Source organism: Odocoileus virginianus, chromosome 10 (assembly GCF_023699985.2).
Source record: "Odocoileus virginianus isolate 20LAN1187 ecotype Illinois chromosome 10, Ovbor_1.2, whole genome shotgun sequence".
NCBI classification, from domain to species: Eukaryota; Metazoa; Chordata; class Mammalia; order Artiodactyla; family Cervidae; genus Odocoileus; species Odocoileus virginianus.
The window spans coordinates 2,296,228-2,307,680 of record NC_069683.1 but is presented as its reverse complement, the minus strand read 5'-3'; the positions used below and the strand labels follow the sequence as shown (position 1 = coordinate 2,307,680).

General features: G+C 47.4%; 1 long non-coding RNA gene across 1 annotated transcript in view; it reads left to right on the top strand.

Moving 5' to 3' along the window:
* Positions 1–11,453, top strand: part of LOC139036974 (uncharacterized) — a 32,204-nt gene that overhangs the window by 4,919 nt on the left and 15,832 nt on the right. The window lies entirely within an intron of this gene.

The following is an 11,453-nucleotide window of genomic DNA, read 5'->3' as shown; positions in this document are numbered from 1 at the left end:
TGTGCCCAGTTGCTCACTGATGTCCATCTCTTTGCGATCCCACGGACTGTGGACCACCAGGCTCTCCTGTCCACAGGATTTCCCTGGCAAGAATACTGAGGCAGGTTGCCATTTCCTGCTCCAGGGGATCTTCCTGACCCAGGGATCAAACCCGGGTCTCTTGTGCCTCCGGCACGGACAGGTGGGCTCTTTACCACTGCGCCATCTGGGAAGGCCGTAGCCTTTAATGTCTCCTATTAACCCCACCACAGAGCCCCCAGAACTCACACAGGACTGGGAAACAGACTCCTGGAGGCGCAAACAGAACCTTGTGCACCAGGACCCAGGAGAAAGGAGCAGTGACCCCACAAGAGACTGACCTAGACCTGCCCGTGAGTGCCCAGGAGTCTCCAGCAGAGGTGTGGGTCGGCGGTGGCCTGCTGCAGGGTCGGGGGCACTGAGTGTAGCAGTGCATGCGTGGAACCTTTTGAAGGAGGTCGCCATTATCCTTATTACCTCCGCCATAGTTTGGCCCCAGGTAAATAACAGGGAGGGAAACAGCCCCACCCATCAACAGAAAATTGGATTAAAGATTTACTGAACAAGGCCCGCTCATCAGAACAAGTCCCAGTTTCCCCCTCAGTCAGTCTCTCCCATCAGGAAGCTTCAAAAAGCCTTTTATCCTTCTCCATCAGAGGGCACACAGAATGGATAACACAATCACAGAAAACTAACCAGTTTAATCACATGGACCACAGCCTTGTCCAACTCAATGAACCCATGACCCATGCTGTGTGGGGCCACCCAAGACAGACGGGTCATGGTGGAGAGTTCTGACAAAACGTGGTCCACTGGAGAAGGGAATGGCAAACCACTTCAGTATGAAAAGGCAAAAAGATAGGACACTGAAAGAACTCCCTAGGTCAGTAGGTGCCCAATATGCTACTGGAGATCAGTGGAGAAATAACTCCAGAAAGAATTAAGGGATGGAGCCAAAGCAAAAACAACACCAAGCTGTGGATGTGACTGGTAATGAAAGCAAGGTCCGATGCTGTAAAGAGCAATATTGCATAGGAACTTGGAATGTTAGGTCCATGATCATGGCAAATTGGAAGTGGTCAAACAGAAGGTGGCAAGACTGAACCTCGACATTTTAGGAATCAGCGAACTAAAATGGACTGGAATGGGTGAATTTAACTCAGATGACCATTATATCTACTACTGTGGGCAAGAATCCCTTAGAAGAAATGGAGTAGCCATCATAGTCAACAAGAGTGTCTGAAATGCAGTACTTGGATGCAGTCTCAAAAATGACAGAATGATGTCTGTTCATTTCCAAGGCAAACCATTCAATATCATGGTAATCCAAGTCTATGCCTTGACCAGTAATGTAAGACCAAGAACTAACACTGAAAAAAGATGTCCTTTTCATTATAGGGGACTGGAATGCAAAAGCAGGAAGTCAAGAAACACCTGGAGTAATGGGCAAATTTGGCCTTGGAGTACAGAATGAAGCAGGGCAAAGACTAATAGAGTTTTGCCAAGGGAACGCACTGTTCATAGCAAACAACCTCTTCCAACAACACAAAAGAAGACTCTACACATGGACATCACCAGATGGTCAACACCAAAATCAGACTGATTATATTCTTTGCAGCCAAAGGTGGAGAAGCTCTATACAGTCAGCAAAAACAAGACCAGGAGCTGACTGTGGCTCAGATCATGAACTCCTTACTGCCAAATTCAGACTTAAATTGAAGAAAGTAGGGGAAACCACTAGACCATTCAGTTATGACCTAAATCAAATCCCTAACGATTATACAGTGGAAGTGAGAAATAGATTTAAGGGACTAGATCTGATAGACAGAGTACCTGATGAACTATGGGCAGAGGTTCATGACATTATACAAGAGACAGGGATCTAGACCATTCCAAAGAAAAAGAAATGCAAACAAGTAAATGGCTGTCTGAGGAGGCCTTACAAATAGCTGTGAAAAGACGAGAAGTGAAAGGCAAAGGAGAAAAGGAAAGATATACCCATTTGAATGCAGAGTTCCAAAGAATAGCCAGGAGAGGTAAGAAAGCCTTCCTCAGAGAAAAGAAATAGAGGAAAACAATAGAATGGGAAAGACTAGAGATCTTTTCAAGAAAATTAGATACACCAAGGGAACATTTCATGCAAAGATGGGCTCAATAAAGGACAGAAATGGTAGGGACCTAACAGAAGCAGAAGATATTAAGAAGAGGTGGCAAGAATACACAGAAGAACTACACAAAAAAGATCTTCATGACCCAGATAATCATGATGGTGTGCTCACTCACCTAGAGCCAGACATCCTGGAATGTGAAGTCAAGTGGGCCTTAGGAAGCATCACTACGAACAAAGCTAGTGGAGGTGACGGAATTCCAGTTGAGCTACTTCAAATCCTGAGAGATGACACTGTGAAAGTGCTACACTCAATATGCCAGCAAATCTGGAAAACTCAGCAGTGGCCACAGGACTGGAAAAGGTCAGGTTTCATTCCAATCCCAAAGAAAGGCAATGCCAAAGAATGCTCAAACTTCTGCACAATTGCACTCATCTCACATGCTAGTAAAGTAATGCTCAAAATTCTCCAAGCCAGGCTTCAACAATATGTGAACCATGAACTTCCAGATGTTCAAGATGGATTTAGAAAAGGCAGAGGAACCAGAGACCAAAGAGAGTTCCAGAAAAACATCTATTTCTGCTTTATTGATTATGCCAAAGCCTTTGACTGTGTAGATCGCATTAAACTGTGGAAAATTCTGAAAGAGATGGAAATACCAGACCACCTGACCTGCCTCTTGAGAAATCTGTATGCAGGTCAGGAAGCAATGGTTAGAACTGGATATGGAACAACAGACTGGTTCCAAATAGGAAAAGGAGTATGTCAAGGCTGTATATGGTTACCCTGCTTATTTAATTTATATGCAGAGTACATCATGAGAATGTATGTACTGGGCTGGATGAAGCACATGCTGGAATCAAGACTGCTGGGGGAAATATCAATAACCTCAGATATGCATATGACACCATCCTTATGGCAGAAAGTGAAGAAGAACTAAAGAGACTCTTGATGAAAGTGAAAGAGGAGAGTGAAAAAGTTGGCTTAAAGCTCAACATTCAGAAAACTTAGATCATGGCATCTGGTCCCATCACTTCATGGCAAATAGATGGGGAAACAGTGGAAACAGTGTCAGGCTTTATTTTTTTGGGCTCCAAAATCACTGCAGATGGTGACTTCAGCCATGAAATAAAAAGACACTTACTCCTTGGAAGAAAAGTTATGACCAACCTAGACAGCATATTAAAAAGCAGAGACATTACTTTGCCAACAAAGATCCATCTGGTCAAGGCTACAGTTTTTCCAGTAGTCTTGTATGCATGTGAGAGTTGGACTATAATGAAAGTTGAGTGCTGAAGAATTGATGCTTTTGAACTGTGGTGTTGGAGAAGATGCTTGAGAGTTCCTTGGACTGCGAGGCGATCCAACCAATCCATCCTCAAGGAAATTAGTCCTGAATATTCATGGGAAGGACTGATGTTGAAGCTGAAACTCCGGTACTTTGGCCACCTGAGGCGAAAAACTGACTCATTTGAAAAGACCCTGATGCTGGGAAAGATTGAAGGCGGGAGGAGAAGGGGACGACAGAGGATGACATGGTTGATGGCATCACCAACTCGATGGACATGAGTTTGAGTAAACTCTGGGAGTTGGTGATGGACAGGGAGGCCTGGTGTGCTGCAGTCCATGGGGTCCCAAAGAGTCAGACACGACTGAGCGACTGAACTGAACAACTGAAAATTCACTTCTCTTGGTAGCAAACTGCTCTGCAAATCCCACACCAGTCCCGTGATGTCACAGTCCAGGTTTGTGTGATGTCATTGTGTGATGTCATTGTGTGATGTCACACCATGTGTGCTAAGTGTCCCCTGTCCCTCTTAAGACAGTGTCTAAATTTTTTATCTTTCAGATGTTCTCTGTGAAACACCTCCATGCTACCCTGCTTTCCATTTACCCTTTAGCAAATCTCAACGACTTACTTCTACAAGCATACCATGTTATTGCGAATGTCTAAGTTTTCACAAATTCCATATTATCCTCTTGGAATATCCTTGGGTCTCTCTGTATCCAGCTTGAGGTCTGTTCCCTTCCTCTCTCTCACCTGAATTTCGCAGATACTCCTTTAGCTGAATTAATGGGATCATACTTTAACATAAAAAATTCCCATCCAATATTACTCAGCCATAAAAAAAGAATGAAATAATTCCAGCAACAAGGATGGACCTAGAGATTATCACACTCATTGACCTACCAGTTGTGGGTCTGGTTCCTGTTCCTCCACACTTGGTGATGTGATCCTGGCAAGTCACTTGGAGAAAGCTGGGTCCTATGGACTCATCTGCAAAATGCAAAGGACAGCTCTTGGCTGGGTTTTGGGATTCACAGATGGTAAAGACAGAGGTGCTTTGAAAAGAACGAGGTGCTCTAACAACCCTGGGTAGTGGAGGAGGGCAGAGGAGATGTTATGATGGAGGAGACAATTATCTGCTGAACGTGTGCTCAGGGCTGTTTTCCAGGCTGGGTGCTCCTCCACCCTGACCTCATTTGAGAGGTGAGTAACCTGCTTGAGGTCCCAAATGATGACCTCATGTTTGAACCTGGATGACCACAGAGAGAGGAACTGATGTCATCCCTTCTTCATTGGGTAGGAATCACAGCCTCAGGAAAGAAAGCAAATAACAGCAGCTAGGAAAGAACTTCACAAGAAGTTATAAAGAAGAAGAGTGCTGTGATGTGCTTAGCTGCTCTGCCGTGTCTGACTGTGACGCCATGGACCACAGCCTGCCAGGCTCCTCTGTCCATGGGGATTCTCCAGGCAAGAATACTGGAGTGGGTTGCCATGCTCTCCTCCAGGGGGATCATTCCAATCCAGGGATCGAACCCAGGTCTCCCAGATTGCAGCCAGATTCTTTACTGACTAGCCACCAGGGAAACCCAGAGAAGAACAGTAAAACCCATTAATTCAGGCAGCCTAAGCCAGACACCTAAGCTACAAATAACTTGGGAGAACAGAACACATCCTAAGTATAGTATGAGATCCTTACAAGAAAATCTTTCAAGGGAAGTCATTGTTCTCCCACCTGAAGTCTTCAGACATAGATTCCAGCTCAGCCCCCAGTTACAGGAGGATCCTGGACTTTCCCCCTTCACCCAGCGTCCAGCCTCCAAGGGTGACCGAGGGGTGCAGCATCTCTTCCACTTCCAGAGCACTCGATTGGCAGTTCCTGCCCTCAGTGGATGATCTCTTGGACCCCATAAGGGAAATCAGGACCCCAAGAGCATCCAGTCTCTGAGGACACATCTTTCGGGGTCTCCCCAGCAGTGACACAAGGCAGAGCTACTCTGATCCCTTTCCAAGAGTTGACTCAGTGGGGGACTCACCAAGAGGGTAAATGAAAATGTTGAGTGAATCAATTTCATTGAATTTTGGGGTGGATGGAGGTACAGTGAGAACAAGGGGATTGCCTTTCAATTTTAATTTCTGTTTTCTTTTTGAGTGGAAATAGGTTTCTATGATACAAAACTCAGAAGGGACTACAGTCAAAATAAGTCCTCCCATCCTCTTGCTTATAAGTCTCCAGTCACTCACCTCTCTTCGTCAAATCTACCATGCAGTTGTGGATTTTTCCATGGTTAGTCATTGTTTAGATGATCAATATATATATATACTCCTTTTCTTTTAAAATATACAAATGGCAGCAAGCCATGTCCATTGTTCTGAATCTTGTTTTACTTTTTAAACCATGTATCTTGGAGATCTTTCCATGTTAGTAATTAAGTGTGGTCCACTTTTCCCCCAAAGATATATTATGAACGTTCCTTTTACAAAGTCTCCTGCTGAGGGATATTTAGGTTGCTTTTCTTTTAGAGTTACCAATAGTACTTGTCTTAAAGTGCCTTTAGACTAAAGCAATTTGGAATCTAGAGGCATGAAGTGAAGTCGCTCAGTTGTATCCGACTGTTTGCAACCCCATGGACTGCAGCCCACCAGGCTCCTCCATCCATGGGATTCTCCAGGCAAGAGTACTAGAGTGGGTTGCCGTTCCCTTCTGCAGGGGATCTTCCCGACCCAGGGATTGAACCTGGGTCTCCTGCATTGTAGGCAGAGGCTTTACCGTCTGAGCCACTGGGGAAGTCTGTGGTGAAGAATCATGAAACTGCAATAAAAATATTAGCGTGCGACCTCTGATTTGGTTACCATTCAGAGAGCTCCCAGTCTTGCTGGACTTTCCACCATTTCCTTTTTGGGGGGAAGAAGAAAACTGGTGGTTTTCGGAGGGGCCTTCAGAGAAGGCAATGGCACCCCACTCCAGTACTCTTGCCTGGAGAATCCCATGGATGGAGGAGCCTGGTGGGCTGCAGTCCACGAGGTCGCTAAGAGTCGGACACGACTGAGCGACTTCACTTTTCACTTTCATGCATTGGAGAGGGACATGGCAATCCACTCCAGTGTTCTTGCCTGGAGAATCCCAGGGACGGCGGAGCCTGGTGGGCTGCCGTCTATGGGGTCACACAGAGTCGGACACGACTGAGGTGACTTAGCAGCAGCAGCAGCAGCCTGCCCTTAGTCCTTTTGTGACCCGGGGCAAGTGATTTAACCTCACTCAGTTTTTCCTTCTGCACGGTGGTACCTACCATTAGTGTTGCCGTGGGGACTGAGCAAGATGATGCATCTGAAGCCCTTGTCAGCGTGTTTGGCAGACAGTAAATACAGATGGTCCCTGACTTTCGATGATTCAACTTAAGTCTCTTGAACTTTATGATGATACAAGAGCAATCCACATTCAGTAGAAACCATACTGTTAGTTTTGAGTTTTGATCTTTTCCAGCCCTCTCATCATGCTGTAAGATACTTTCTCATGATTCTGAGCAGTGGCAGTGATTATAAAACAACCGAATACACTTACAGTCATACTGGACCGAGACAATCATTCTGGTTTTTACTTTCAGTACAATATTCAATAAACCACATGAGCTATTCAACACCCTGTTAGAAAACAGACTCTGTTAGATGATTTCACTTAAATGTAGGCTAATGAAAGTGTCCTTAGCACCTCTGAGGCAGAGTGGCCTAAAGCTTGATGTTCAGTAGGTTGGGTGTATTAAATGCATTTCAACTAATGATATTTTCAACTTATACTTGGTTCACTGGGACTAACCTTACTGTCAATCAAGGAAGATCTAGATTCAAGGCTTGTTATTAATCCTAAGTGGGCGCTTGAGGGTAAGTGGGGCGATGGGAAGCCCGGAGAAGAGCTGGGGTCACCTGTGAGGGTCACCTGTGCGCTCACTGACCTGCGGGGAGCAGGGACCATCCCCGAGTCCAGTCTGGAGGCCCCGGGCTGTGACGGTCCCTCCCTGTGATGCTGATGCCTCCGAGGGGCTCCAGGGGTCGGCGGCCCTTTGGAGGTCTCCTCCTCGGAAGCCTCTGGATGAGTCTCATCTGCCCTTCCCACCCGGGCCCGTGGGAATTGCCTCATTTCCGGGTGTCCCAGGGGCTGAGCAGGAAGCCAGTGACGGGTGGTCCGGGACACCCAGACAGCGATGCCTGGAGATGCAGATGCTATTGGACCCGGGGTCTGGGAACCTCGGGAGCCTGGCCCAGGGCTGACCCTCCTGACTCACCGAGCCTCTCCCCTGAGGGCCCCGCCCGGAGCTTAATGAGCGTGAGCCTCCCGATTGCGAGCTCTGCCCAGAGATCCATCAGGGAGCGCACAGCGCGGCTTCCGAGGGGCCCGAGGCTGTTAGCTTTGTTTGTCTCCTGAACAGCGGAGAGGTGGTTAGTGATCTTTCCCAGTCTTATAAGAAAAACCTGAGACCCCAGGAAGGCTCACTCATTTTTTTTTTTTTCTGATTTCACAGCAAATCACTAGTAATAACTGGTAAAATCTGGCAATGGTTTTTTTCACCATTTCATCTTCATAAAATCCTCAGAGATCTGATCAGCAAACATTATTGTCCACATATTATGGAAGGGGAAAACAGAGGCTCAGGGAAGTGAAATGACCAGTCCACGGTCAAAACTGATAAGTGCCACAGTCAGGACTCAAAGCCAGACTCTACACCTTTGATCTTTGCTTCCTCCACAGCTCCCGGACTCTAGTTCAGTCATCCTGGAATTACTTGATGTTACGGGTCTGGTTTAGAGGAGTAATGTTTTAAAGGAGAGGCGTATGCAATCTCAGCATCCTAGTCTTTGCCACAGCCCCGCTGCCCTTGATAAGGTTCCTGTCCTGCTTGTTGGCAGCAGATTCTGACAAGAGAACCCCTACTCTTTTCCCTGGAGGATTATGACCCCTGCAGTAATGGAATCCTGTTTTCTAAAAAAAAATTTAATATAATTTAAAATATCATTTAAGTATGCATACCATTGAAACTACATTTGGTTTTTTTCTTTTCATTTTATGTTTTTGCTGCACTGCACGGCATGTGGGATTTTAGGTCCCCCACGAGGGACCGAAGCCCTGCCCCCTGCATTGGAGGCATGGAATCTTAACCCCCAGGCCCCAGGGAAGTCCCTGGGGTCCAGTTTGTCATCAGACTCGGAGCCTGTCGCTGAATTCCAAAGGGTGTTTGCAGGATGCTGCCCCCCACCCCGCCCAGTGTCACTTCTTGCTCTGGGGGCTCTCTGCCTGCATCTCTCCCCATTTTTTAAACTTATTTTTTTAATCGGAGGATAGTTGCTTTACGATGTGTTGGTTTCTGTTGCACAGCAATGGAATCAGCCATAATTGTACATGTATTTATATTCATACACCCTCCCTCCTGAGTCTCTGCCCTCCGCCCCCCCCCCCACCCCCGCCTCCGGGTCATCACTGAGCACCAGACTGGCCCCTGTGTTATACGGCAGCCCCCAACCGGCTGCCTGTTTCACGCGCGGTCGTGTAAGCATGTCAGTGCTGCGTTCTCAGCTTGTTTCTCCTTCCCTTGTGCGTCCACAGGGCCGTTCTCTACGTCTGCATCTCCACCCCTCCCCTGTAAACAGGTTCCTCAGTGCTGTTTTTCTAGATTCCATATTTGTGCATTAATATACCACATTTGTCTTTCTCTTTCTGGGTTACTTCACACTGTGTGACAGGCTCTAGGTTCCTCCATCTCACGATGACTGACGCAAATCCCCCCCTTTTCACGGCTGAGTAATATTCCCTTGGACATACATGCCGCGTGTTCTTTATCCCTTCATCTGTTAATGGACATCTTGGGGGCTTCTGGGTTCTGGCTATTGTAAATAGTGCTGTTATGAGGATTGCATACATGTATCTCTTAAATCATGGTTTTCTTGGGGTATATGGCCAGGAGTGGGATTGCTGGATCTTATGGTAGTTTTACTCCTAGTTTTTTTTTAAAGAATCTCCATGCTGTTCTCCATGGTGACTGCATCGGTTCACATTCCAACAGTGCAAGAGGGTCCCTTTCCTCTCCGCATTTTCACCCATCTCTGGCTCAGTTCCACATCTTCGGGACCCTCGCTCACTCTTCCTTCTTTGTGACTGTCACCTCCTGGAGCTCCAGTGACACCGACTGCTTGTCCCGAATGAGCCCCGTCACTATCCCAGGCTTGGGTGTTTTCCTGGGTGGCCGGCCTTTCTTTCTCGCAGCTGCTGCTCCTGGATCCGTCTCCGGTCACCTGTAATGTCCCACCTCTCCTCCCTGTGCGTCTCTGTGACTTCATTTTCCGTTTCTTTCTATTTGGTGGCAGGGACCTGAGTTATGCCCGAGGGGCCCTGGGGTGTGACGGCCCTTTGCTTTCTGTATCTCGAGGCTCAAGCTGAACATCCTTCTGTCCGAGGGACCTGCAATGCGTGTTTGTATTTAAGAAAAATTCCACCCCAGGATGTAAGAGAGAGTAAGGAGAGCGCCAAGGAGCCTGCAAGAAAGGAAGTAGAGTGTGTGTGATGAATGTTTATAGCCAGGCATGAAAGGACTGTGAAACCGTGCATATTTATGAAGCAATGAGGCGGTTTCACAAAGCACTCAAAATGCATGAGCTTGTAAATTGGCACCACCGGGTGATGCCCATTTTTGGTCCCACTCGTTTTCTGCCCAAAACATGGAACTAAAAGGCACGGTTGCTTAGCAAGTCTCTGCAGAGCTAGAGCCTTGGGCGAGGCTTACTTGCTCCTGCCTTTTTCTGATGGGCACCTGTTGGCTGCGGGCACCTTCAGTCCTCCGGCATCCTCGTCTGCCCTCGGCTCAGTGTTCCCCTGACATAGGTCAGTGGGAACGTGGACATGTCAGAGAAGGAGGAGAGAGTGACAGGATGGGAGTTGGAGGCACATGACACACACACACACAACAGAGGGTTCAGGTAGTGTGGTTCTTTCATCCTGCTTGAATGGTTTCCTAAATTTGTCCCTTTCCTCTTGATTCTCCATGCATTTCTATTATTGACTGAATACATCGATTTGAGCATCTTCATTTGGCTCATGAACCTTTCTGCTCTGTAAGCTCTCGGAGGCTGTGGTTGCAGCAAGGATATTTCCCACATAGCAAGTTCACTTTAATTAAAGTCCACTTTAATCCCATCCTATAAGCCTCAGCAGGTTCTGTCTCATTGGGAATTTTATGTGAGTGTGGGGATGAGGCAGGCTTGCACGAGGCACATGAAAAGATGATAAGGAGGTGAGACAGAGATTAGAAGTGAATTCTGGGTCTTGTGTCCCATTTGTTTGGGGGACAATTTTGCCATAGCTGGCGGCTGGCTCTGTGTGGGGGCTCTGCTTGGTTTCCTTTTCAATTTCTCCATCCATCCGCAGCCTGGTACTCAGAATCTCATTTGCTTCTCATTCTACTGAGCTTCCTGTTCTGAATCTGAGAAGCCGGCTCCTTTCTCCGTCCTGGGGTTTCCTGGGGTGGAGTCTGAGGCTTCAGAAGAGCCGATGAGAGTGGCCATGTGGTGGTGCTGCTCCAAGGGGATGGAGGAAGGGTTGGCCCTTTTCCTGGGCAACTGGAGACCCTGTGTCTCCTGCCGCACTGGGAAATTAGTATGCAAGATGGATTTTTGGTAGGTAGCTTGTTTGTGTGCAGGAAATCCAGCCTCTGGACTCTTGAAGCTGAGATGGAGCCCTGGAGTGGAGAGCTTTGTAGAGGGTGTGAAGACGTGAGAAGGAATTCCCTGGTGGTCCAGGGGTTAGAACTCCGTGCTTTCATTGCTGTGGCCCCAGGTTCAATCCCTGGTCGGGAAACTAAGAGCCCACAAGCCACCTGCTGCACCCCCACCCTCCCCCCACACCAACAAAGAAAAAGAAAAGAAAAATTGGAAGGCGTGGGAGGCACTCGAGAGAGACCTTGCAAGTCCGTCTGCAGGGCTGGACTCCTGGCTGTTCTATGGGTCATGACTCTAACCCCCACCTGCCATCAGCTGTTACCCCATCTTTCTCAAGCACC